The sequence below is a fragment of the Chelonoidis abingdonii genome, chromosome 3 (assembly GCF_003597395.2).
Source record: "Chelonoidis abingdonii isolate Lonesome George chromosome 3, CheloAbing_2.0, whole genome shotgun sequence".
NCBI lineage: Eukaryota > Metazoa > Chordata > Testudines > Testudinidae > Chelonoidis > Chelonoidis abingdonii.
The window spans coordinates 47,240,324-47,265,476 of NC_133771.1; the positions used below are offsets into that span (position 1 = coordinate 47,240,324).

The 25,153-nt window shown below is 43.0% G+C and overlaps 1 protein-coding gene across 1 annotated transcript in view; it reads right to left on the bottom strand.

The window, feature by feature from the left end:
- ELOVL5 (ELOVL fatty acid elongase 5) overlaps window positions 1-17,912 on the bottom strand; it is a 59,308-nt gene extending 41,396 nt beyond the window's left edge. Inside the window, exon 1 of the mRNA XM_032763998.2 lies at window positions 17,296-17,912. The gene's annotated coding sequence lies outside the window, so the exon portion shown is untranslated. The remainder of the gene's footprint in view (window positions 1-17,295) is intronic.
- Window positions 17,913-25,153: the final 7,241 nt, after the last annotated feature.

The window sequence follows — 25,153 nt, forward strand, 5'->3', positions numbered from 1 at the left end:
CCCCCCCCCGCAACACCCAACATATACCAGGCCACAGTGTATCATTCCTATCTAGCTCTGCTTTTTTCTGAGTGTAAAACTTGATATGTTTTGCAAACAGGTTTAATCTCTCTCTCTCTCTCTCTCTCTTTTAAATACAGTAGACCATTTAAATCTCAGATTTGTGAACTTCCATGCAAAACATCTCAACTTTCAACCTCTGACAAGACATACAGTGAAGAAGGAAGGGTGTCCTGGAGTCCGCATCAACTGGGATTCTTGCTAAAATATGCACAGGCTAAGCAGCCCTTTCCCACAAGGTACACAGTTCCATGGCTGAAGTCCACAGGTATGCATGGAAAACACTTATTGAGAAGAGAGTGGCCAGGTGACTTTACCTTTAAAGTATTGAGAGAATTCAGGTATGCTCTGGATAGCATTCTCTCTGTTCTGCATGGCAGTTTCCAGATCCACTGTTGTACTCTCCCTACAAGCACAGAACTCCCACTACCATCAAAGGAAGTTCTGGGCCTACCAGGAAGTCTACATAGAACAGCAGACCTGAAAATTGCCATACAAGAGGAGAATCTTACCCTTTGTCCATAAGAAATCTACATCTTTGACTGCCTAATGACTGGATTTCAGATGTAAGAATTAAGATTGGAGAAGGGGGGTGAGGGGAAAGGTTACTCCTACACAATGCCAGAAGAAGTTTGAACCCTGTGAGTATCAAAGCAGAAATGTACTTTCTAACAGCTGTAAAAGGACATTTCCAGTATACCCTTCTATTACTGCACAAATACTGCTGTTGCAGCATTTGAATGGCATCTTGCCAAGTCTGAAACAGAAATGTGAAAAAAAAAATTTAGCAAGTGACATTCAAGTACAAAACAAAACCTACAGGAACTAGCTTTGATTTCAGGTGTTGCCTTGCTCATGGCTTTGATTTATTAGTGTAAAGTATGCACATTCTGTTTGGTCAGAGAGTAAGAGCCATTACACTGCTATTGGACAAGTGAAATACCATGTCTGGCAAGAGTACTCAGAGGATAGCTATCCAATAAACAGGATTAGTTAAAAAGAGATTAGTTAAAAAGGTGACTAGATACCGTAATCCGATAAAAAGCAGGGAAACAAATAGGAAGAGGCATGGAAGGAAGTTGAGGGTGACAGAGCAGGGAGGAGCTTGATAGTGTGTTCACTAAGGGATATATAATAAGTTACAACATCACAGATAGTAATGCTTGAGGGACCACTTGTAGCTGGGGATACAGGAGGACACTGAAAGCCTAAATTAAAAATTTTTCTTTAATATTCCAACATTGTGGTCTTGTAAAATAGCTATTTAATACTACATGATCAGGGCTGCACCATTGCTTGCTAAGCTTCATTCTAAGATGTTGACATTCTGCCAATGGACACTGTTCACTACCGACCCTTGAACAATGGAGGAAAGTATTCTCACATATCCTTTGTGCTGTCAAAAAAAGCAGAGTAAATGCCTCAGCCAACCCCAGACAAAACATGATGGAATAACTGTGGGAGAGGGAAGGGAAGAAGAAAATGGAATTAGGACTCCATTAACAGTCTTTATGTCATCGCTATATGTTGCTCAAAATATAACCCCAGAGCTGGAAGTTAAAAAAACCTGTTTTTTAAAGTGTCAAAAATCTGCTTATTGTAATAATGTGCCCTGTCATGATCTCTTTTCCAGAAAGGTTTGATTTCTTCTGTATCTATCTGCAGAAGGGCAATGATAGGTATACCACGACTGGCACACACTATCAAAAACTAAGATGGTTTAAGCCAGTGAAGTGGTTAAAAAAAGCTAGAAGGGACTTGACTGTGGAATTCATTCAAAGTTATAAAGGCCAAAATGAATGATTATTTCCTCCTTTTTTGTTTTCTTCATCAAGTGTCCTCATATTACGTAAATGATTGCTTGAAGTTTGGAACCAAGAAAGAGAAACTACTTGGAGCAGCACGCAGTCAACTTGTGAAATTTACTGCCACAGAAGTTCAGAGTCCAGGATTATGGTTGGATTTTTAAGGAGGGCTAAATACTTCTATCACCAACATTTGTTGCTATGCACACAATAATAAAATACTCTGATCTCATACTACCAGGTATAGAGCGATCACCTGTGGGGACCAGGAATTCTCACCCATGTCTTCCCCCTTTACCACTGTTAAACTGGCTACAGTAGTTGAGTTATTGGGGTCTTCACCTTTACCAAAAGTACATACTGGCTTCTGCAAGAAGTGGGAAACAAACTATTTGTCTGTTTAGTTTAGATTTGACATGGGAATTTCTATGTCAAAATTCTGAATTCAATTATCCCAGTGAAAGCTGTCCACCCAACAGTGGAGTAACTACAGAAATATTTTCATCTGTTAAATCTCCTTATGCAGACATTGGCTGTGTTTTTCAGATGTTTCATCAGATACCTCTGTTCCAGGATGCATCAAACACTGCAACTTCCTGTATTCTGCAGGAATCATACAGGTTACTTTTCTCCGCAGACAGGAGACAGCATGAATCAACTAGTTGGAAAAACTGACTCAACTCAACATGACTTGGGGAAATGCTTAGTGCAATCATAATATCGAAACTTTAAATGTACAATTTGTAGTAAAGACCACCGAGGAACTTGCTCTGCTTAAAAAGTTACCTAGAGTTTCCCCAAAGACTTATCAGCCTGTTACATTCTCCACCTAAGTTTTCCTTTTCTCTCCCTCCCCATCTCACTCCTGGGGTGAATGAATTTAATAGAAGCTTAAAGTTACATTTGCTAGTAATAGATTTTTGGATCAAATGGTTGGGGGAGGCTTTCAGTGAAAATGTGGGTGTACAAAATGAAGTATACAGTCACCACATTTTAACATTTGCCAAGCTTTTGAAAACTGAACAGCCCCTTCAAAAAAAAAAACAAAAAACGAGTCATACACACACCCTGCAACCTTGCCAAGTGGTGTATAAATTAAGATATCCGCTTTTAACATTTTCCAAGCTCCCTCAGCTAGCTTTTTATGCCCCATGCTTTGGAAAAATGCTGCTTTATGGGAAACCCTGAACTTGCAAATGTGCTACAGCCCTCCTGTGACCCCTAGAAGTTAGGATTTCAGATACCGGATGGGCATTCACAGAGGGCCACTGGTGAAGCCTCTGGCACTACAAAAGGGTAATTTTCTTGTTTCCTCAAAATGTAATTTCTGCCAGCTGAAATGCACCAGTTTACCTTTCCTTCCAGTATGTGGGGACAAATACTTTGGTACAGTGAATAATTCCTGTCTTCATCATGCACCATCACAAAACGGACAAGAATTTCAAAAGAATCCAGATATTCAAAAAGCACTACGAAATTATCTTTTTGTTTTGGAATGTAAAAGAGTGTCATATTTGCATAAAGAAGCCAATTATACTGAAAGCCAAGTTTCAAAGTTTGGATAGACGAAGTTTTACTATTTGAATGCATCTACCCAAAAATGCAATGATTTATGGGATAAACACTGCCCTTTGAAGATTCTGCTTCGAAAAGGAAGAAACTAAAAACTAATCAGCCATCTAAAAAGCAGAAGACAGACCTCAACTCATGTTATAGCTATTCTGTGTTCTGAAAAGCAGTCTTCATGCTTCAGAACAAGTTACACCAGACTAAAACACCTCTGCCGAAGCTCTGCTACACGGATCTTAGGGCTTGTCTCTACTTACCTGGGGAATCGACCCAGAGCAAACGATCCACCAGAGGTCAATTTAGCCAGTCTAGTGAAGACCCACTAAATCAACCACCAATTGCTCTCCCGTCAACTCTGGTACTCCACCGGAACGAGAAGCATAAGGTAAGTCAACCGGAGAGTTTCTCCCATCAACCCAGCATGGTGTAGAAACTGCAATAAGTCAGCCTAAGATAAGTTGACTCCAGCTACATTATTCATGTAGCTGGAGTTGCTTAACTTAGGTCGACTTAGCCCCATAGTCTAGACCTGCCCTAAGGTTCCACACCCACTAGTCTGACATTAAAAGATAATGAGTTTATGTCTATGCTGCAGGGACTACAGCATCACAGGTATGGCACCATAGCTACACAGTCATAGCTCTGGAACACAGAAACGGCCTACAGCGATGTAAGGCTTTTTTCCTGTCACTGTAAGAACACCAACTCTCTGAGTGATGGTAGCTAGGTTGAAGCATGATAGAAGCATTTTTCCATTGACCTAGTTGTGTCTACACCAGACATAATGCCAACATAGCTATGGTTCTCAGGGATACAGATTTTTAAACACCCCTGAGCAGGGGCGTTGGAACAATTTTTATAGTGGGGGTGCTGAAGGTCATTGAACAAAACTGTAAACCCTGTACATGATGGAAACTACTTCAAGGCAAGGGGTACTGCCACATCCCCAGCATCCCTGTCCTCAAGTCCTATAGCTATATTGACCTAAGTTTTAAGCAAAGACCAGGTCTGACACCATAGCAAAAAGGAAGTTAGACAAATTAGACAAAAATGCCAGATGCCTGTATAATCGGAAAGCAGAATTACTTACATTAGCTTCTGTTTAATAGTGTGTAACTGATGTATGTTATACACATACCTTTAAAAATAAGGACGATCAGGTGAGAACTGTAAAACTGAGAGCAAAAAATGTTAAAAAATTGCAAAAACAAACACAAAGTCAAGCAGAGTTTATAAATAGTTCTGATTTTGGACTATATTTAAGAAGGTGAACTGAAAGAGGAAAAAAAAGGCTGAATGTGGAGTATTCAGAAGACTAAGGAAACTGCTGATTTGTTAAGGTATTTCTCTTTGCTTCTGCCTGAAGCAGGAAGACAAGAAAGATGGATCTGAATCAGGAATCAGATTTTTGACGAGACAGGAATAAATGTTAAGGAACAGGAGAATGTTAGCTGAGAAAAGGCCAAATATATTGTAAGACTTCTCAACGAAAGCCAGCTTCCAATGTTTTGGCACAATCTAAAACACAGTGTACCATAGTCCAAGAAAAACACAACTGATAAAAATTAAAGTATATAGAAAGAAATAGAAATTTAAATACAGGGATTCAGCCAAATGACTAAACAGACTGATGGATTCCCAGGCCAGAAAGGACCTTTATGATCTAGTCTGACCTCCTTTATTACACAGGCCACAGAACTTGCACAAAGTAATTCTGACATCCAATCTTCAGTGAAGGAGAATCCACCACAATCCTTGGTAAATTATTCCAATGGTTAATTACTCTCACCATTCAAAATTTACACCTTGCTTCCAGGCTGAATTAGTCTAGCTTCAACTTCTAGTCATTGGATTGTGTTACACCTGTATCTGCTAGATTGATGAGCCTATTATTAACTATTTGTTCCCCACTTGGGTACTTACAGACTGCAATAAAGCCACCCCTTAACATTCTCTGTTAATCTACACAGAACGAACTCTGAGTCTAGCATTATAAGATAGGTTTTCTAACCCTTTAGTCATTCTTGTGGCTCTTCTCAGAGCCCTCTGCAATTTACCAACATTCTTCTTGAATTGTGGGCACCAGAACTGAGTGGACACAGTATTCCAGCTGCAGTCAGACCAGTGCCAAATATAGAGGTAAAAAACCTCACTGCTCCTATATCAGATTCCTGTTTCTGCATTCCAGGATCACATGGCTTTTTTGGCCACAGCATCACACTAGAGGCTCAGGTTCAGCTGATTATCCACCAGGACCCTCAAATCTTTTTCAGAGTCCCTGCTTCCCAGAGTAGAGACCCACATTGTATAAGTATGGCCTGCATTCTTGGCAGCTGGAAGTATATATTTACATTTAGCCATATTAAAACACATTACTTGCTTGTACTCAGTTTGAGTTAGTGAAGATAGCTTCTTGCCTCTTTCAGATTAACCAGAGTGTGAAGATCCTGGAGGAAAGGGGTTGTATTTAGAGGAGTTAGCTTTGAGTCTCATAATACATTATACTTAAAATGAAAATTTACATCCATGGCAGTGATTTGAGCCAAACTATAAAAATAGTAATCTACAGAAGAGCAAATCTGATAGGGAGTCTAAGGTATTGTCATAATACCAAGCATCATAGCTCTCTGCTCAGACTTAAATGATTTTTGTGTATAAGATAATGATTTACGTATCCATACAAATTTTGTTCGTGTCTATTGTAGCAGTGGAAAAATAGGGCTTGTCTTCACATACAGCGCTGCACTGGAATTTTTTTCCCCTTAAAACTTTGCTGTTACTGCAATTCTAATGCTTACCACTTTTTGAAAGCTAAAAATGTTTTGGTCTAAACCATCTCTCTCATGAAGGAATAAAATTAGAAAGTAAATTCCAGTGATTAAAGGTTCGTCTAGAGTGCCTATCATCATGGTACCTACTCTCTACACATAGATATGCTATTTATAAAACAAACATAAAATTAGTAGTGTTATTGTAGACAATCAGGGCTAATCCACCCTTCTGGAGTTCACTAAGAAATTGATAATTTGGTGGGAAAACAGGAGAGGGAAAAAACAAAAAATTGTCCATAGTTTTGTTTAAATTAACTGTAGGAAGAAAAATTTTAAGGGGCACCCCAATGATTTTAGGTGCAACCTTGCTGAGGATGCTTGATAAAGATCTGTACTTCTTTAAGGAGCATTCCTGACCCCTTTCTTGTCCCCAGATCAAAGATGGGGACCCCCTGCTGCAGTTCATCACACAATCCAACCTCGCACTATCTGCTTTTGCAAGACAAATTCCTAAAGAATTTTCTGTAAGTGGGAAAATGGCTTTTAAAAGTAAATGTTTAAGATAGAGAGACACACCAACCAGACAGGACAGGCAGATGTAAAAGCAAGAAAGAACAGCCAGGAAAAGTTGAAGGGGAGGGCAGAGGGGGAAGCATAATCCACACCTCTTCATAAGTCACCTCTACTGGCCATTCACTTACAGTCTTGGCAACAGCCAATGATATTTTATATATACATAAAGCAAACAACAACAACAACAACAACAAGTTCTCAAACAGGGAAGTGGTCTTGCATCCTTTTCCTCTACCCTGAGTAATCTTACTCTGTTGCTGGAAAGAAAGAGACGAGTGGAAGGAACAGAAGATGAGCAAGTGAGTTAGAGTAAACAAATTATACTGTGCAACTTTAACTATGGTCTTGCAACTGCTCCCTGATTTTATTTATAAATTAATTGTCTACTCTAATCCATTCACTAGATATAAGCTAATTAGACAGTTGATTTTAAGCAGAATTATAGAAAAATCCTTGAAAAAAAAATGCTAATGTTCCTCTTCACACACACCTCTACACTGAAACCACTCAGTAATGGGAAACTGAGAAATCAGTGGAAGGATGAAATATTAAACACAAACTATGTTTGTTCTATAAGGCATTGTCAGCCCTAAGATAGAGTGCCATGTTCTTGCTTTGGTTTCTGTTTCAGAACACGATTATTACTGCCCTTGAAAAGGACAAAACAAAGGGCAATGAAGATATAGATTTCGGGAATTTGTCACAAGGAAAGAGTAAAAGGTTTGGGCCTTATCTGGCTCAGGAGGCAGGTCTGAAGATTTCAGAATTATATAAGTAGTTGGTGAAGGGTTCAAAAGTCAGGACGATGCTCTTTTCACAATAACTTAACAAGGTGTGTAGCCTCAGGGATGCAGTTGACTCTAAACATTGGTTTTGCCCACACAGTATAGTTAATATTCCATAAGTAAAGATAGCAGTTAATGTTTTACCCTTTCACTGATTTAGGCTGAAATGTGCTTGTCTTCCTATAACCTGATCATCCTGGTTTTCTACAGTATAGATACAGCTTCCTAGACATGCATGTATAGCCAGTTTGGCTACTAACACTTCTTCCCAGCTCGGTGTGGTAGGGCATGCCAGACTGCATTGCTCCAAGACTCCTGGTGCTGCTCTCTGTGTGCATTTCCCATGCACATTCCCCTGTAGAGGGACTACACGAGAGCTGCCCAGATTTTCTGAGAACATATGGACACATCAGTAGGCAGTGTGGTGAGCATGGATGCACAAATGTGACTGTTGTGAAAAGAGCAGCTGTGTGGGCAAAGCTCAGCCTTGTTTGTTGTAGCTGATTCAAATTATGTCGTCATGAATGGATTATGAAACTTGGTTACAGAAGGGAAAGTGAGAAAATTAATCAGAATTATCACTAAAAAAAATGAACATGAAAGACCCTGTCAAAGCCACTAGAGCAGATCATGTAAATAAGTGTATGGCTAGACATTTTTATAGGCAGAGAAGTGATGAAAGAGTGACAAAGAAGGAAAATGGTGGACACAACCTAAAGCTGCTAGGCTTGTTGGTCAGTTAGTTTCCTGTCCAGAAAATAGATATTTTTCATGTGAACAGGAAATTCTGATCACTGTAACAAACAGAACTGCCTTTCCTATAATCAGAATGGATGCAATGAACTGTGCTCCTCACATGACAAATGTAAAGCTTAGCAGAAACTAAAAAGCCATTGTACAAGTATGGACTGATGGACAGATCTGCTGCCCTAGTCTGAGACAAACAATTCAGAGCTGGTGCCAGCAAGCAGTATTTGTGGTCAGGAAAGAATAAATGGTATAGGCCTGTGGTTTAAGAAAAAAAATACACAATTAGACTTTCATGGTAAACATCTGCTACTTAAAGATTCAGTTGTAACACTTTCAATATAAAATAAAAAGGAATATGAAATGTAACAACATTTAAAGTGGAAGCAAAGGAACGCCACTTATCTAATCAATAGTTTATTGAAGTGAATGGCATAAATCCAAGTAATACTGTAAATTGTATGAAATTAAATGCTTACTTCCTCATCTCAGTACATGCCTGTTTGTGTTAAACCTTTCAAAGCACCACCATCAGCAATATCCATAAGAACTGTGACACTAACAAAAAGTCCCCCATGCCATATATTCCTTAACAGCCAGAGCATCATTTGAGCTGAAGTCCATCACTTTAATTCTACAACAGGAGTTCTAACCCTGTGGGTACAGCAAGAGGAGTTATTCTTCCAACCACAGAGAGAAAACAAGAGTGCTACTTTTCTCCTCAAGGTAGTGAGCAGAAGGGGGGAGCAGAGATCCTTTGAGGTAACAATAGAATTAGCACCTCATTTAAATCATTGAGGAAGTGGCACAAAGGGTACAAGGATGTGGCTGGATTTTAGATGATGGGAGGAAAAATTTAAGACTCTTGATCTATAGTTTGACATTACATAAAAAAAGCAACAACAAGCCAGCTTCATTTACTGCAAGCTTTACTGTAATCTGACAAACCAAACCAACATAAAAAATATCCCCATCTGTTAGACAGGTGTTTGGTGCAGTAATTTAAACTAAAGATTAATAAATCCAGAGAAACTAGAGTCCATGCAAGATGTTTGTATTCCTACCAACTAGAAATGTGATGCACCATTGAAGTAGCTACCATTAATGAAGCATAGTCACTGAGGTAAAAGTTCTGTTTTAGTAAAAAGCATACACAATCCTGAGATGCAGTGTAGTGGATGCAGTGTCTGGACTGATTGACTGTTGTTTTAACTTGCAATACTGAGCTCAAGAGAAACAGTCTGATTCAATTTTAATGGAGTTAGCAATTCTAGATAACTGTAACTGCTAAGCTTGGAGGACTGGTAAGGGAGATGGTTACACTATTGTTTTTCCTCTCTAAATGTCTTGGAACTTTGTGTTTAATACAAGTTAACCATCTTAAGGAAATACAAATAATTCTCTACTACACACCAAAGTACACTGGAGAAGTTTTCAGAACTCATTTACTTTGAACTAGTCTGTTCTTGAACTCCTATTTTTCACACAATCAGAGAAACCAAGGGAATGTATTTAGGAGAGTTAATTTCACTAATTAAAACAGAGAGATTCTACTTGTGTAAAACTGTAGGTCACAAGGCCTATTCAATTTATCTTTAAAATAGATGTCAAGGAAGTGTTTATTTTCACTGTAAGAATCAAAACATGGGCAGCTGCTACAAAGTTTTATCAACAATCTTAGGTGAATTTAAAAACAGGGAAATATCTCATTTACGCTGATCAATGCTAGCAAACCTTAGAGAAGGCAATCTAGACTACTCCCTTCCCTTCTTCTTGGATAACTCATTCCACTAATCACATTCCTGAAGTAGTCATTTAGTTGAACCATTGTTAAGTACTCTCATCGAGAGGATTTGAGCACAAAAACAATTTTAAATTTTGAAAACATAACTAGTTGGTTATTCTTTAGATGTAGGCATTGACTACTGTTATTTTATTATGGCAATTATTTCCAGAGCTAAAATGCTGGACTCTACATGATAAAGTTTGCAAGAACCTGCAGGGTAAAGGGATTTTGTAGGTTTTCAACAACAAGCTAGTTGAGAAGCCTGAAGCAAACAGGGGAAATTATCAAATGCTACAAATTATGTATTTTACAATTGTACAATGATCATAATCATGTAAAATGGAGATGATGTGGTCACAGTTCAGGGCAACTGTACCTGTGTTTCCCCTCAAAGGTCCACCAAGGGCATCCACTGGCTCCCCAACCATTGACTTTGGGGACCGGCATCTCTCTCCCTTCTGACTGGTTATGTCCAGACTATACAGTTCCCTGCCTTCACTGTGTTATTCCTAGCACAGATCAGCTGCCAAAGGCACCTGCTTGCTTCCTTCTTCAGAGAGGCTTAACAGGTATAATTGCTACAGCTGTAAATACCACACAGTTCTGTCTATGCAAGCCTATTTTATTAAGGTAAAAAGCATTACAGAGAAAACACCAAAAAACAATAAAAAACTACACACTTGCTAATAAGTTTAATAGAGTTAACCTCAGCCCTAACATGGATTCTGGTAGGAGGAGTCCTTCAAACCCCCACCCAAGGGGGATTCTTTGTGGTTAAAAGTTCATCACCATTGCACTCAGAACAACCAGAGTCTTATGGGACCTCAGTAGGCCAAGTTCTTCCAATCCTTTGGAAAGGATTGGGGACCTCTGTGCACAAGGGGTCCTGATCAGGAAGGAGGCCCTGAGCCAGTTTAAAGCCAGGCTATTTATCCAAAAACCCCTTTCTTTGTCCATTGAAAATTGGATTGTCCAGAGACAGTTAGTATATGCAATGGAGATGGCTTCTCTGGAGATTTCACAACATGAGTGAATTTGCTTGCTCGCTCGCCCCTGCTGTTCTCCTATTTACCCTTCTCATGGAAGTCATACAATTACTCAACAACACATACACAAATGCATCTGAATACAATGTACACCAAAGGTATTAACCCTAATTCAATAAGGTTAACTTAATTCAATAATGTTTATCTTAATTCCATACAGTTTGTTCAGGATATTGTCAGTGTCTCACAGATGCTTAATCACCATGTGAAGCATTTTGAGATCTATGGATGAAAATTACTGAGTATGATCAATTTCATGACAATCCCCTACATTAGTATTTCATTGTTCTCCACAGAACACTAAGCATTTCACAATACTGAAAGGAAAATAGGAGCACTACCCCAAAGAGCTCACAAACTAATTTCAGACACAACAATGAAGGGAGGCAATATACACAGTGTAGAAGGGTTGAGAGAAGAAGGACACAGGCAATATCAATAAGATTTCCTGGTTACTCAGGGTCACTATGCTACTAATGCACATAGCATGAGAGACATCAAAGTATATAGGTGCCTAGTTTGCCAATTTCTTGTAGGTATCATCAAGAGGAACTCTGATGGAGCATAGTAGCCTTATGAAGCAGCTTAAGTAAAGTGTTCCATCTACAAACTCAGTGTGGAATTAAACATGGAGCATCCTTGTACATCTGCAGAGAAACAATGCCAGTACCACCACCAATGCTATAGGAGACTCAGGGGTTAGTGGAGGAATAGCCACCACCATGTGGAACTGGAAACAGTAGGAGCCCCATTAAAGCTCTACATGCATGAAGGGGTCTCTCCAACACTACCTCTTCTGGGATGGCAGAGATTCTCTGTAAGCGTAGGGGATTCCATCACACCAACAGAGATCTCAGCTGGGACAGTGGCAGTATACCACTTCACCAGAATCCCTCAGAATCCTCCCCACCCCCTGCCCATGTCAGGGCACTCCGCTTGATAAGGTGGTCACCCCATACAAGAGCCTTCTGTCAGGGAGACAAGCAGAGGGCCATCACTCTTTTTCAGGCTGGCCAGGGCCTCTCCAGACCTCAACGCACCTTCCCCTGTTTCTGCATGGGCTGGGGTCCAGTCTAGGAGGAGGGAAACCTCAACCCCCATCACCGCAACAGAGGTCTATATTTAGGGGCAACAAAAGTATTTATAGTGCAAGAGGGTTGCCCAGCATTAATTTCATTTGTGGGTGAGAGGGTGTGGCAGATATAGCATTAGTTAATTTATTTACAGGCATCATAGTATTCATTTTTCATCCCTTCGACACACACACACACGTTGAGTTAGATAGTTTGTGCAGGGAAGGGGACATTAACTGGGAACTCACAGTTCAGCCAGCAACAGACCAAGGAATGTTGTGATACCCGACCACCGGGAGATTGGGCGAGGGAAGAGTGGCATAAGGCACTGATGCATTTCAATCTGGTAAGTAGACTTTGGGCACAGGTGTTGGGTAATTTACATTTACATATAATTTACAACAAAACATTTTCCCCAATAGGCAGTTTAGAACACAGCCCAGCTACTTTAAACTTCCCAAGCCTAAACATTGTAACTCCGATTTAAAAAAAAAGATGCTTATTTTAGGAACCTCAGCAAACACATGAAATAGCCCATGAAACAGATTTGTTTAAATCTTTAAACAAGCTGTTCCTGAGTTTTAAAATCATTAGTCTTCAACCCATTTCCGAACAACCATAAGTACTGAGGTGCAAAAGGATTATCCACTTCAAGATATTCTGGTCTGGAGCCCCATTGTCTGGGATTCTTATCAAATTAGATATTTCTTAATTGACATAATTGCATATTTCAACTCAATCAATCACTTCATCTCTATTTAATTCCTCATCTAGATGACATAAAATGAAGGTCAGAGAGGAAAAGAAGTGGATAGAGAAGGGAAAATTCCTATCTGAATGTTTGATTCTAACCTCTGTGTTAACAGGGACCAGGTATGTGATATGAGAATTCCTCTGACCTTGTTTACACTTCTCCACACCAATGTAATAACAATGAAACAATGTAACCGGCAAGATACTTGATACATCAGTAGATGGGACATATACAATACAATATACAAGTGTCATACATGTAACAGTTTTAAAACAGCATGCACAATATAATAGAACGGTCCATTTTGTCAGTCTCTTCCTAATCTTACAAAAGATAACTCATGTCAGTTACTTTTGCTACTATCCTCTTTCGCAGTTACAAATCTTCTGCGTGTCAATGTGCAAGTGTATTAACTAATTTTCAATAAAGACATTAAGCATAACAGGCACTTAGAGACACCCTGGAGTTTTTCCAGTGTGGTTTTGTTAAGCAATATGTACCCTTCAAAGAATTCAGTTATATAAGCAAACTTTGGCTTCTGTTTCAGTTTATTTGATGTGTGAGTCTTGTTATCCAGTAATGAAGTCTTCACCTTTAAAAACAAACAGTCTTAAAATGTAAACTTGGTAATATAAGTACAATGTCCTTTTATCAGGCTCTGGCATGCAACAAATGTGAAAAGCTATTTTCTCTAGGCAAACTCATGTAATTTAATGGCATCAAAAGTCTTCAGAATAATACTGAAACTCAGATGTTTGCAGCCGGCCTGCATCCCATTAGCACAGGTGCAGTTCCCATCACACAGGACAGGTACCAGTCCCCATTTGGCAACTATCCCAATTCCCCATCAAAAGATGCTGATCTCTCCTTACCCCAGGTTTGTCTAGTCCACCCTAGAAAAATTAGCATCCATGTTACAGAACTCCAGGCATAGTTGCTGAATAGATTTAGATGACAGTGGTAAACACTTCATTCCTGTCTCTATTACAGCTTCCATCACTACCACCATTGGCAAAGCTACACCAGTGGTATCTTGCAGCCAAGAAGTAAGTGTACATAAGACCCAATGAGACAGGACAATGGTTTAAGTACTAGTATAGACAAAGCTCAGATGTTTTACCCACCCCTCCCCCCATTCTGAAAATCTGAATACTTGCCTCCTGTTTACACTAGCAACTCAATACCAATACAGTACAGCATTTACCTGAATCTACATTTAAATTTTAAAGCCATAAACCACCACCAGGCCAAGTCCACCACAAGCAATAGTGTAAACCAAATGATTAAAATGTTAGCAGTTGCCAATGGCCTGAATACACTAATACTCCAACAGTTGCTGCCACCAGAGATAATGTGATGGTGGGAAGTTGTGGAAAATACTACTCTAGACAAAGCCTTGTTGAAAGTAACACAAGTACTCATTTCCTCACATCACTACAACTACCTTCTTTTAGGTTCAGCTGCACAACTGTGCTTCAGGTAGCACAGATTCATTTTCAGTGATTTCCTACTTTGTAGACCAGCACCCTATCTACAGTAGCATCAGTTCCCCCCCCCCCAATCAATAATATCCCTGTTGAACCTCCTGCATTGCACTTTTACCAGCAGCCATCAATGCTTTGCTGATCAGAGACAGGCATCTGATGCTTTCTCCCACTAACAGATGTCAATTAGGACATGGGGGAGGCATAATGGTTGCATTATGCACTCCCACAACTGGTTAGGCCCTTTATGCTAGTCTCTTGCTCCCTAGGCTGAGAGCACTGTGTAGCCAACATCCTCACCTCTAGAGGGGATATGTCTTGTGTCTTTTGACAACAACAAAGTTACAGTTGAAAGGATGCTGGCTACAATATGGAACCTCTCAAGAATATGAACATGGACTTCAGAGTCAGATTAGGGGCTTTGAAGACTTACGTTTTAGGGAAGGAAGTGGAGGGACTTAAGTAGAGAAGATGTTTGTTGGCTTCCACAAAGCTTTAATGTGTAGTTTTGCTGACACCCTTTCCTTTCCCTGAAATACCTCGTACAATACCTTAGGCATTATGTCTATGTTTTTAAAAAATGCCTCTACACCAATGCCTTTCAGTCATCGAGACCATCCTGTCTGCTCTCTCACCTAATTAAAATCTAAATTAGTTAAGTAACACAAGGATTAATAAAAAATATCCAGGATAGACACTGAGTCTTCTCACATTTTTTAAAGGATTGCACACCCACTTATGCAGAGCCATAGAGAATATAAATGGCTTGCTACCCCCCCCTCAGAAGTTTCCCCTTAAAAAATGGAACAACAAATAAGAATGTAAGTGTTGGTTGCTTAGGGCTGGCCAGAAAATGAGATTTCCTGTTGGCATAAAAAAAAAAAAAAAAAAAAAATATCAGGTTTCAGAAATTGTTTTAATTCTAATACAGACCAAAATAAAGAGTTTGAATTTTTTCCATGAAAAACCAAGCTCTCTCTTACATACCCATACACAGAATAGCCAGTGGTGAGGACAGTCACCTAGGATGTGGGAGGCTCAAGTTCAAGCCTCTGCTCTGCCTGATTTGCTGTCCAGCCTAAAGAGCAGAGACTAGTCTCCCACATCTCACGTGAGTGCCCTAACTACTGAGCTTATCTGGTGTGTCTCTTGTTTTGACCAAAAATTCCATTCTAGATTGAAGAAACTTTCCCAATGAAATTCTCATAGAAAGGGATTTATTTCCACAGAAAGTTTCAGTTTTGAATAATTGGAATTTTGTGGCAGAAAAATATTTAATAAAAACATTCTCCACCAGCTCTAAATCTAGATTGCCAAAATACTGTTCACATCCAGTTACCTCTACTGAAACCCTACCTCATTTAATATTAATGCCCAGTGGTGCTTCCTTAAGATCAAAATCTGCATGTTGTTCTTATTCACAGAACATGTTCAATCTGGAATGTGTTTCTTTCCATCCAAATACATTATGGATTAGTATTATATCATATGAAGGGGAAATGCCGCAGAAATCTTCTTACACCGTAATAGGATTTAGCCCTCCTTCCGGAGCAGTTTATCTAACTTTCAGGGGCACCTTTGGGGATATTTTACAAATGATTACAATTCCCTTATGATTAACATCTTGGCTTCTGGGAATAATTCTTCTCTATATATTCCTTCTTTCTCTACTTATGTGTCAAGCCAGTGAAAGGAGGAAGTCAGCTGCTGTTGAAGTTAAAGAGGATGCAGTAGTCATGGTAATGAGTAGTCTTGTATGAGTGATTGTAATCAAGAAAAAGCTTGAAGTGAAATATGCTCCCTTCCAACCCCCTCCCCATTTGATTTCACTTAATTACATTCCATAAAATGAAAGAACCTTCAGACATTACCAAACCAACACATTTTCCGTTCATATGGCAATATACTGTATATATCAGTAACAAATCCCCACTAATACTCAATCTGGCAAATTTCCCCTCTGATGTTCAGTTTATCCACCAGCATGATGCGCCACTTTGAGCTTTCACAGCTCCCTCTATTTGAGGATCTCAGCATGCTTTGCAAGTGCTCATTAATCTCACACCGATGGGAATGAGGTGCGGGCTGTAACCACTGTGCTACAGCGGTGATTTAAACCAAGCCCCAAGGAGGCTCCGTGGCTAACTAGAGGCCACGCAGCCAGTCAGCTGAAAAGCCAGAACTCCTAGCTCCCAGCCCCAAGACCACGGCTGTCCCCCGGAACTAGGAAATGGTCGCGATCCTCTCAGCCAGCGGGAGCAGGGCGCTGGGGATGAGCCCGAAGTAGCTCTCGGTGCAGGAGCGGCTCCTGGCCACGCGCACCGGGGTGGAAAATCACCGCAACCAGCAGCAGGACACTAGAGACACCACTTGTTGCGACTCTCCCGGCCGTCGAAAAAGCTCTAACTACTCCCCAGCCCTCTTCCCCAGGCACAGGCGCCAGCTCCTGGCAGAACGCTCCAGCTCGCCGGGCCTGGACCCAGCACCGCCCCCGCCGCAACAGCGAGCGGATGCACCGCACGCCCTTTCATGTTCTGATTTTCATTTATTTATTGCGTGCAGCCGCAGGGTTGCATGAACGCTGCCTGGAAACAGCACCAGGCTCCCTCCAGCACCCGGCCGCCGCCGCCGCCGCCGCTTGCCCCTGCCCGCACACTCTGTCAGCGGCTTCCAGCCCAACCACCAGCCGCTGCGCCCACAGGCTGCTGCGGCTGGGGGCCCAGCTCGCCACCACCCCACGGGCGCCGCGGCGGACCGGGCAGCACAAGTTGCCGTTCCCCCTGCAGGGACAGCAGGGACCCGGCCCAGAAGCTCCGGGGAAGTTTGCCCGGCAGGACTTTACCTTCTCCTCACTCCGCGAGCAGCCTCGGGCGGCGGCAGCTGGTGCCGGAGGAGGGAGGCAGCGGCTGCCGGCCGGCGCTGTCACGCTGTAGAGCGAGGCGGGGAGGGAAGGGCCAGGCGCCGCGCGGAGGAAGGCGGGGAGAAGAGGGGGAAATACGGTCCCCTGAGTAAATCGTGGGCTGATTGTGACGTAACAATGGTGCTAGGGACAAATGAGAAGCTGTCTGGAAAGGGGGGCTCTATGACGTCATGATCGCCAGCACCAATCCAGGGTTAATGGAACGTTCGGGACTGGGGAGCCCCAGAGGAACAGGAAGAGACGGGGCGGGGAGAAGGGGCGAGGCTGACTGGCAGTGGAGACCTGGGAGAGAGGGGCCGAGACTCGCCTGCTGACGGGCAAAGCACCGGCATGGGGACAAGAGAAGCATGATCCCGAGGAGCGGCTGGGGTGGCGCGGTCCGATCCAGAGGAGGCGGGGGTAGTGGGGCTGCAAGAGGGAGGGAGCGGCGGGGCTGGGGATCGGTTGCAGCCCATCGCGCCCTTCCCCTCTAGCCCCCCCAGAAAAGCTACACAGCCCGGCCCGGGACCGTTATGTCTCCTATCCAACCGGCCCCCTCTGCCGCTCAGCCCATGCCCCACCCCATTTGCGGGGCGAGTCCGCGCTGAGCTCATCGCTCTCTGCAGCTGGAAACCCAAACTCTCGACTCATCACCCCAGTCAGCCGGTGGCCGAGGCGGCCAATCAGAGCGGATGTGGGGCGGTGCTGACCAGACTCCCCCACTCCTCCTCATTGTTATTGCGGGCTGCTGATCTGGCAGTTCCCAGCGGGGCTGCAACTCAGACAGTGGCCTTCCCCCTTGCTAAGGTGATTTGATAGCAAGTCTGAAAAATCAGGACAGGGGATGGAGAATAATAGGATCTTATATAAATAAGAAAAGGCCCTACATAGTGGGACTGGTTCTATAAGATTGGGACATCTGGTCATCTTATCCCCTGTAGTGATAGTGTGTGGCAGAGTGGGCCCTGCAATGGTGCGGAAGGTCACTGCACTGAGCGTGGCTTATATTCAGGACACTGCACTAGGGTTAATGACTCGTGGGCTCCCGCACAAGCGATGTCTGGAGCAAAGGGGTAACATGCAGGGCAAGGGAGGACTTTGGCCCAGCCTGGCAGTAACCATCCCATACATTCTTCTTTCACTGTCCCCTGTTGATGTTTGCTGATCACATTAGTGCTGCTAAATGGAGAGGGTTTCTAGAACAGCCTGTTATTTAGGTTGCCTGACCCTTCCCTGCCAGTGTCAGGAGCACTTGTACTCTGGTCGCTAGCCCTGCTGACACATCTACTCTGCTGTTGTTACCCTTGTTGCCTAGATTAAAAGCAAGCGTTTGCCTACCTGCACTACAATCACACCTTCACTTGCATTGTAGATGTACCTCATAAGACCTTGTTTTCAGTTGCTTATAACTTTGTTGAACTTCAACAGTTTGGACTGACATTTTTCATGCCAAGTGTCTGTCTCAGGCTGAATTTTTGGGGAAAATTTTGAACCAAAACAGTTCAGCTGTGTCTGAGAATGAGAGTAGGGAAAATATATTATCTTTCCTATGTTAACTAAGTGTGACCCTTTCTTTGAAAAGCTGTAGCCTGTGCACTGAGTGAGGCATAGGTCCTGTGAAGAAATGTCATGTGATCATATAATTAAAGAGTATATCATTCATATGCATAAGGGGTTGAATTAAGGTTTCATAGGCACCTGTAATTCTGCCATTTTCTAACATTTGAGTGCTTAACTGTGCAACCTTAATAACATTACAGTAGTTTAATGTAGTTTTTGTGTAATATAATAAATACAATTCTATACAGCTATTCTTTCTCTCGTTATCCAACTCCTCACAAGAATATCGGAGTGCTTACAAAAGTTACAGTATCCACAGTTAAATTATATTCTGGCTTTCTCTCCAGAATAGGGTACTTAATAGAGAAATAAAATTCCCCTGCTCCCTGCCCCAGGGGTGTTGGCCATCCAAATTAGATAGTCTTTAGGACAATAAATAAAGCGAGTGAACTGGAGATAAACTAATAGTAAGGCTGTCAGTTTGTCACAAAAGTCACGAAGTCTGTGACTTTCCGTGACCTCCATGACTTCTGCAGTGGCCAATGCACCTGGCTCAAGGGCAGCGCAGGCAATCTCCGTGCAAGGCGCACCGGCCGCTCTGGGTCAGTTTCGGGCCACCGCCAGCAGCAGAGTTTGGGTGTGGGAGGGGGTTGGGACATAGGACGGGGTGAGGTGGGCTCTGGACAGTGCTTACCTGGGGGACTCCCCAGAAGCAGCTACATCCCCCTCACTTAGCTCCCAGGTGGAGGCGTGGCCAGGCAGCTTTGTTCACTGCCTCCGCCTGCAGGCACCGCTGCCGCAGCTCCCATTGGCCGTGGTTCCCGAAGAGAAGCCAGCGCTCTGGGTGGAGGCAGCCTGCAGAGCTGCCTGACCACCACACCTCCACCTATTAGCTGAGCAAGGGGAATGATGCCGCTTCCGGGGAGTCTCCCAGATAAGCGACACGCAGAGCCCTCCTCACCCCATCCTGTGCCCCAACCCACTGCCCCCTTCCAAACCCAAATTCTGCTGCTGGGGGAGGGAGGGAGGTGCGGAGTCAGATAGTGAGCCTGCTGGCCCATCCAACACCAGCGGGGGTCCCGGGCCGTGCTCCATTACCCACCCCACTCCCCCCAGGCAGCCAGGCCACCCTCCCCCAGCACCTGTGGGGTCCCCAGGTAGCCCCCCTTCCAAGTTTTATTCACTGGTATTTTTAGTAAAAGTCATGAACAGGTCACCAGCCAAGAATTTTTGTTTATTAAAAATACCCTTGACTAAAATGTAGCCTTAACTAATAAAGGCAGCAAAGAATCCTGTGGCACCTTACAGACTAACAGACGTTTTGGAGTATGAGCTTTCGTGGCTGAATACCCACTTCGTCACATGCATCTGACGAAGTGGGTATTCAGCCACGAAAGCTCACGCTCCAAAACGTCTGTCAGTCTATAAGGTGCCACAGGATTCTTTGCTGCTTTTACAGATCCAGACTAACACAGCTACCCCTTGATCCTTAACTAATAGTAATGTGTAGATCGGGATAGAGAGCAGGGTCGGGGGCTGCACCACGTGGCTCAGCCCCGCTTTGGCGCTGGGTTGGGGGCTGCACCACGCGGTTCAGCCCCGCTGTGGCCGGGGTGCAGGGTCGAGGCCGGACCACGCAGCTCAGCCCTGCTCTGGCACTCTGGCCGGGGCGCAGGGTGGGGGGCCAGACCACGCGACTTGGCCCCGCTCTGGCACTCCGTCTGGGGTGCAGGGTCAGGAGCCGCACCATGTGGCTCCCAGAAGCCACGACATGGCCCCACTCTGGCTCCTGCAAACTTCAATGGCCCCCTCCAGTGCTCTAATGGGAGCTGCAGGGGCGGTGCCTGCGTATGGGGCAGTGTGCAGAGCTGCCTGGATGCGCCTCTGCATAGGAGCTGTAGAAGGGACATGCTGCTGCTTCCAGGTGCTGCTTGGGGTAAGTGCTGCTCGAAGCCTGCACCCCTGAGCCTCTCCCCATGGCCCAACTGCCTGCCCCATCCCTGATCTCCCTCCTGCTCTCCAAACCCCTCAATTCCAACCTGGAGAACACTCCAGCATCCCAAACCTCTTATCCCCAGTCCCACCGCAGAGCCTGCACCCCCACCTGGAATCTGCCCCCTTCCTGCACCCCTGCCCCAGTCATGATCCCCCTCCCAGCCCAGAACACTGTCCTATACTCCAAACTCCTCAACACCATCCCCATCCCAAAGCCACACCCCCAACCCTCTCCCGCAGCCCAACCCTGATTTTGTGAGCATTCATGGCCCACCATACAATTTCTATTCCCCGATGTGGCCTTCAGGCCAAAAAGTTTGTCCACCCCTGGAGAGAGTTTGCCATGTCTGGCAATAACGTAAAATACTAAAATTTGGGGATAGTGACTGGCTTGGAGACTAGAATGGAGATCAGTATTTACCTGATGTGTCTCTCCCTCCTCAAAAAGGAATTTCACAAATAAAAGTAAATGATGGCTTCTTGCAGCAGCCAGCTGAAATTGAGTGAGTGTGAGTGAGCTCACCTGAACTGTTTGAATGAGTAGGTTGTGAGTCTCTTCTAGTTAAGATAAATTAAACAAAAAGTTGAACATTCCAAGAAGACCTTCACTTTAACAGGGAAGGGAGAAAAGCAGACTTCATGAAATTAACAGAGGATCGAATTTACCTGAGAGCACTTAAATCCAGATTCACAAAGGTACTTTGTGCAATGCCTAATCTCTATATACGCTGCTCCCTAGTGGAATTCTCAGCTGCAAATTAGGCACCCAGGCTCCCTTTTCAATACATTTGGGGAGAGAGGCACCGAAGGAAGGGATTCTCAGTAGCCAGCAGGGAGCTGAGTTACTGAGAATCTGAGCTGAGCAGGGAATCAGACTAAACTAGCTGGAAGTGCTGAGCAAAGCAGCAAGGCATAAGGCTCAGATCCTCAAAGGACGTTGAGGGATCTAACTCCCATTGATCTAGGTATTAGCCATCTGACTGACAGACCAGAGATAGATGCTGCCTTCCAGATGGGATCCTCAGCCATGAACACTCATGAAAAATCTCTGGTTAGGGCACTTACTTAGGGTGTGGGAGACTCAAGTTTAAGTCTGTGCTTCAATGAATATTTATACAAAGCAGAACAGCTCTACCAGGAGATACCGAGAGAAGACCTGTCCCAGAATACTCAATAACCTAGTGGTTAAGGTAGTCATTGGGGATGTGAGGCTTGAGTTGAAGTCTGGAGCAGGGACAAGAACCCAAGTCTCTCACATCCTAGGTGACTGTCTTAACCACCAGGATGTGTGTACATTTTTCCAAAAAATTCTTGACCTGCTTGCCTCAGGCTGTCTTTTGTACAGATTGAAAAACAATGAAGAGTCCCATGGCACCTTATAGACTAACAGATGTATTGGAGCATAAGCTTTCGTGGGTGAATACCCACTTTGTCAGACTCATGCAGGGATCATGCATCTGACGAAGTGGGTATTCACCCACGAAAGCTTATGCTTCAATACATCTGTTAGTCTGTAAGGTGCCACAGGACTCTTTGCTGCTTTTACAGATCCAGACTAACATGACTACCCCTCTGATACTTTTGTACAGATGATATACTGCCTCCCTTCCCCTCATCAGTGGTCTGCATCCAGCCCACCTGCTGGGGGATGTGGCAAGTATTAGGTCCTTGATGTGTTCAGAGCATGCCTACAGGATTGGGCCCCATGGGCAAGGTAGGTGTATCCCCGCAACCCAGTTTGAGAATCACCCTTTGAGGCCATCAGGGCATTGGCTTGTACTAGCACTCAAAGCAGCCTGTTTGCTGTGGGGAGAAGTCAGCACTTGGGTGGCTTTGCAAATGCTGACCAGTAGGAATATAGGCACCTAGGAGATTTAGGTGCCTATGGGATTAGGCAACAGTTGAGTGGCAGTTTTGAGAATGTCCGTGGCACCTAAATGAGGCCTAAAGAGGCAGATAGGTACCTAAGTATCATTGTGAATTTGGGCCTTAGTTATTAGAGTGGTGGGTGGGATTAAAATCCCCAAGACAGATGGAAGGCAGTGATTTAGAAAAATCATATGTTTTTAGTGGAATTGGAGGGAAGAGGAAACCATAAAAAGGGTGGCAAAGTTCAGGGGCATAGTAAAGAGTATGCTGTAGCATTTAGAAAATAATAATGGAAAATATAGGAGGGTGCAGGGGAAAATGCATTCTCCAGAGTTGGAAAGTTCTTCAATAGTTACACCAGAGATTCTCAAACTGAAATCTGTGGATCACTGGTAGACTATGGAGAGCAGGCTGATCACATGTTACTGGCTCCTAAATACTTATACTTTATAGAAGCAATTGCTGTAGTTGCCACAATGATTTTATGCAATCATGACTAGGGGGTGAAATGATCCATGGAAATTACAGTAGAAGGAGGAGATAATGGAGATTGTTTCACATCTACACTATTCAAAATGTTTGTGAATCTCTGAGTTAGAGGCACAGACTAAGAGGTCCAGGAGGAAGGAAGGGTCCCTTTAGCATACAGTCTACACAGATAAAACAACTTTAAGGGCCCATCTAAAGTGCGGGACTAGCTGGGCTAGACAATTGGATTGACACAGTTTTTTTTGTTTGGGACAATCATGTTTAAGCCTATGTCACAATTCCCTAATGGTTCTTTCACATAGACTGACAGAATTACACTTGTAAACAAACCCCAAGTTTAGTTTAAACTTTTGCAGACAAACAAGATAATAAAGAGTTTGGTTGGCTAGAGTTGCAAGAGTGATTTATTTTAAACCAAATAAAAATCAAACAAAATAAAATGGCTTTCTCTAAAGTAGAGTTGTAGGTTAAAGGATGTATGGGTTTTTACCCTTGGTTGTCCACAACCAGCTTTAAACTGTTTTGCCACTATGTAATGCGGGCCTAACTCACTCAACTTTTCAGTCCTAACTCACCCTGACAAACAATTATTATAATCTACAAATTGACCATCAGCAGACTATTTAAAAAACAAAAACTAGGATTTGTGTGGATGGTAAGAGAGATAGCAATTGTGTCTTCTGATTATTGCTAGTTAAGAAGCTTTAAAAAAAAACCTGTTACTTTGAAAACCTGCAAAAAAAGGATTTTTACTGAAGTAGTTTCACTTACATTATTTTCTCTGATTCTGTTACCCAGTTTAGATTTTGAAGTAAGCTAGTAACTGGTGGAGTAATTCCATCGGTACTGTAATTATAAAATGCCCTTCAGGGCCAGTTTTCAGCAACACTTTTGTCTATCATGGCTCTTAGCTGGATGATATAAAGTACATGTTGGTAAGATTCCAAGTTTTATCTGCCAATTCATGTCTCAGTATTGGACTGAAATATCATTGTAGATCTCTATTAAATAAACTGCCAAAAGTAATACAGATTTCAAATTTAGTTAGTATTTTATTGTGATGAATAGATTGCACAAGTGTAGAAGAGAATAGGGGGATGGGTGGTATCTTCCCTTTTAAGATTCCATACGCACACACTCACACACATTCTCTCTCTATATAATCACCTGCTCCTGCATCATTGATCTCTCTTTTATTAACAGAAAAATTAAAAGGACTCTATAGAGAACATTGTCAGAGTAAGGATTTTGTCTTGAACCCTACATTCACAAGGCACATTATGTCTGAAAGACCAAGGCCTACATTTTTAAAAGCATCCAGTGACTTTGGGTGCATGACTTGAGACTTGGCCATAACTTCCAAGGGGGGGAAGCACTCACATCCCTCTTTGACTTCACCTGGAACTTGGTGTGTTCAGCACTTCTGATAAATCAAGCTCAAGACATCTCAGCTGCAGCACTTCAAACAAGTTGCCACTTAAGAGGCTCTTAAGTTTGAAATCCATTTCTTTTAGACATTGGAGGAATATTCATTTCAGCCTATGGCTCCTATCCTGCAGGCTACTGAAGTCAATGGGAGTTTTGCCATTGATTTTAATGAGAGAAGGAGTAGGGCTGTTTTTCCACTTTAGCTAAGTTGTCTTTGTATGCTGTCGTAGCTTTCCTACTCCGATTTGAACCTTAGCGTTCATAACCTGAGAAGCTAGCATGAACCCTTCTAAGCTTAATTACCAGCTTAGCTTTGATTTTGCTGCCACCATTCAAAAATTCCAGGGTTTTGGCCCCCTCTGGTTTCCCCAAAACCTTCCCTGGAGAGACCCCAAGACTCAGAGACTCTGAGTCTCACAACAAAGGGAAATCACCCACTTCCCTTCCCCCTCTCTCTCCC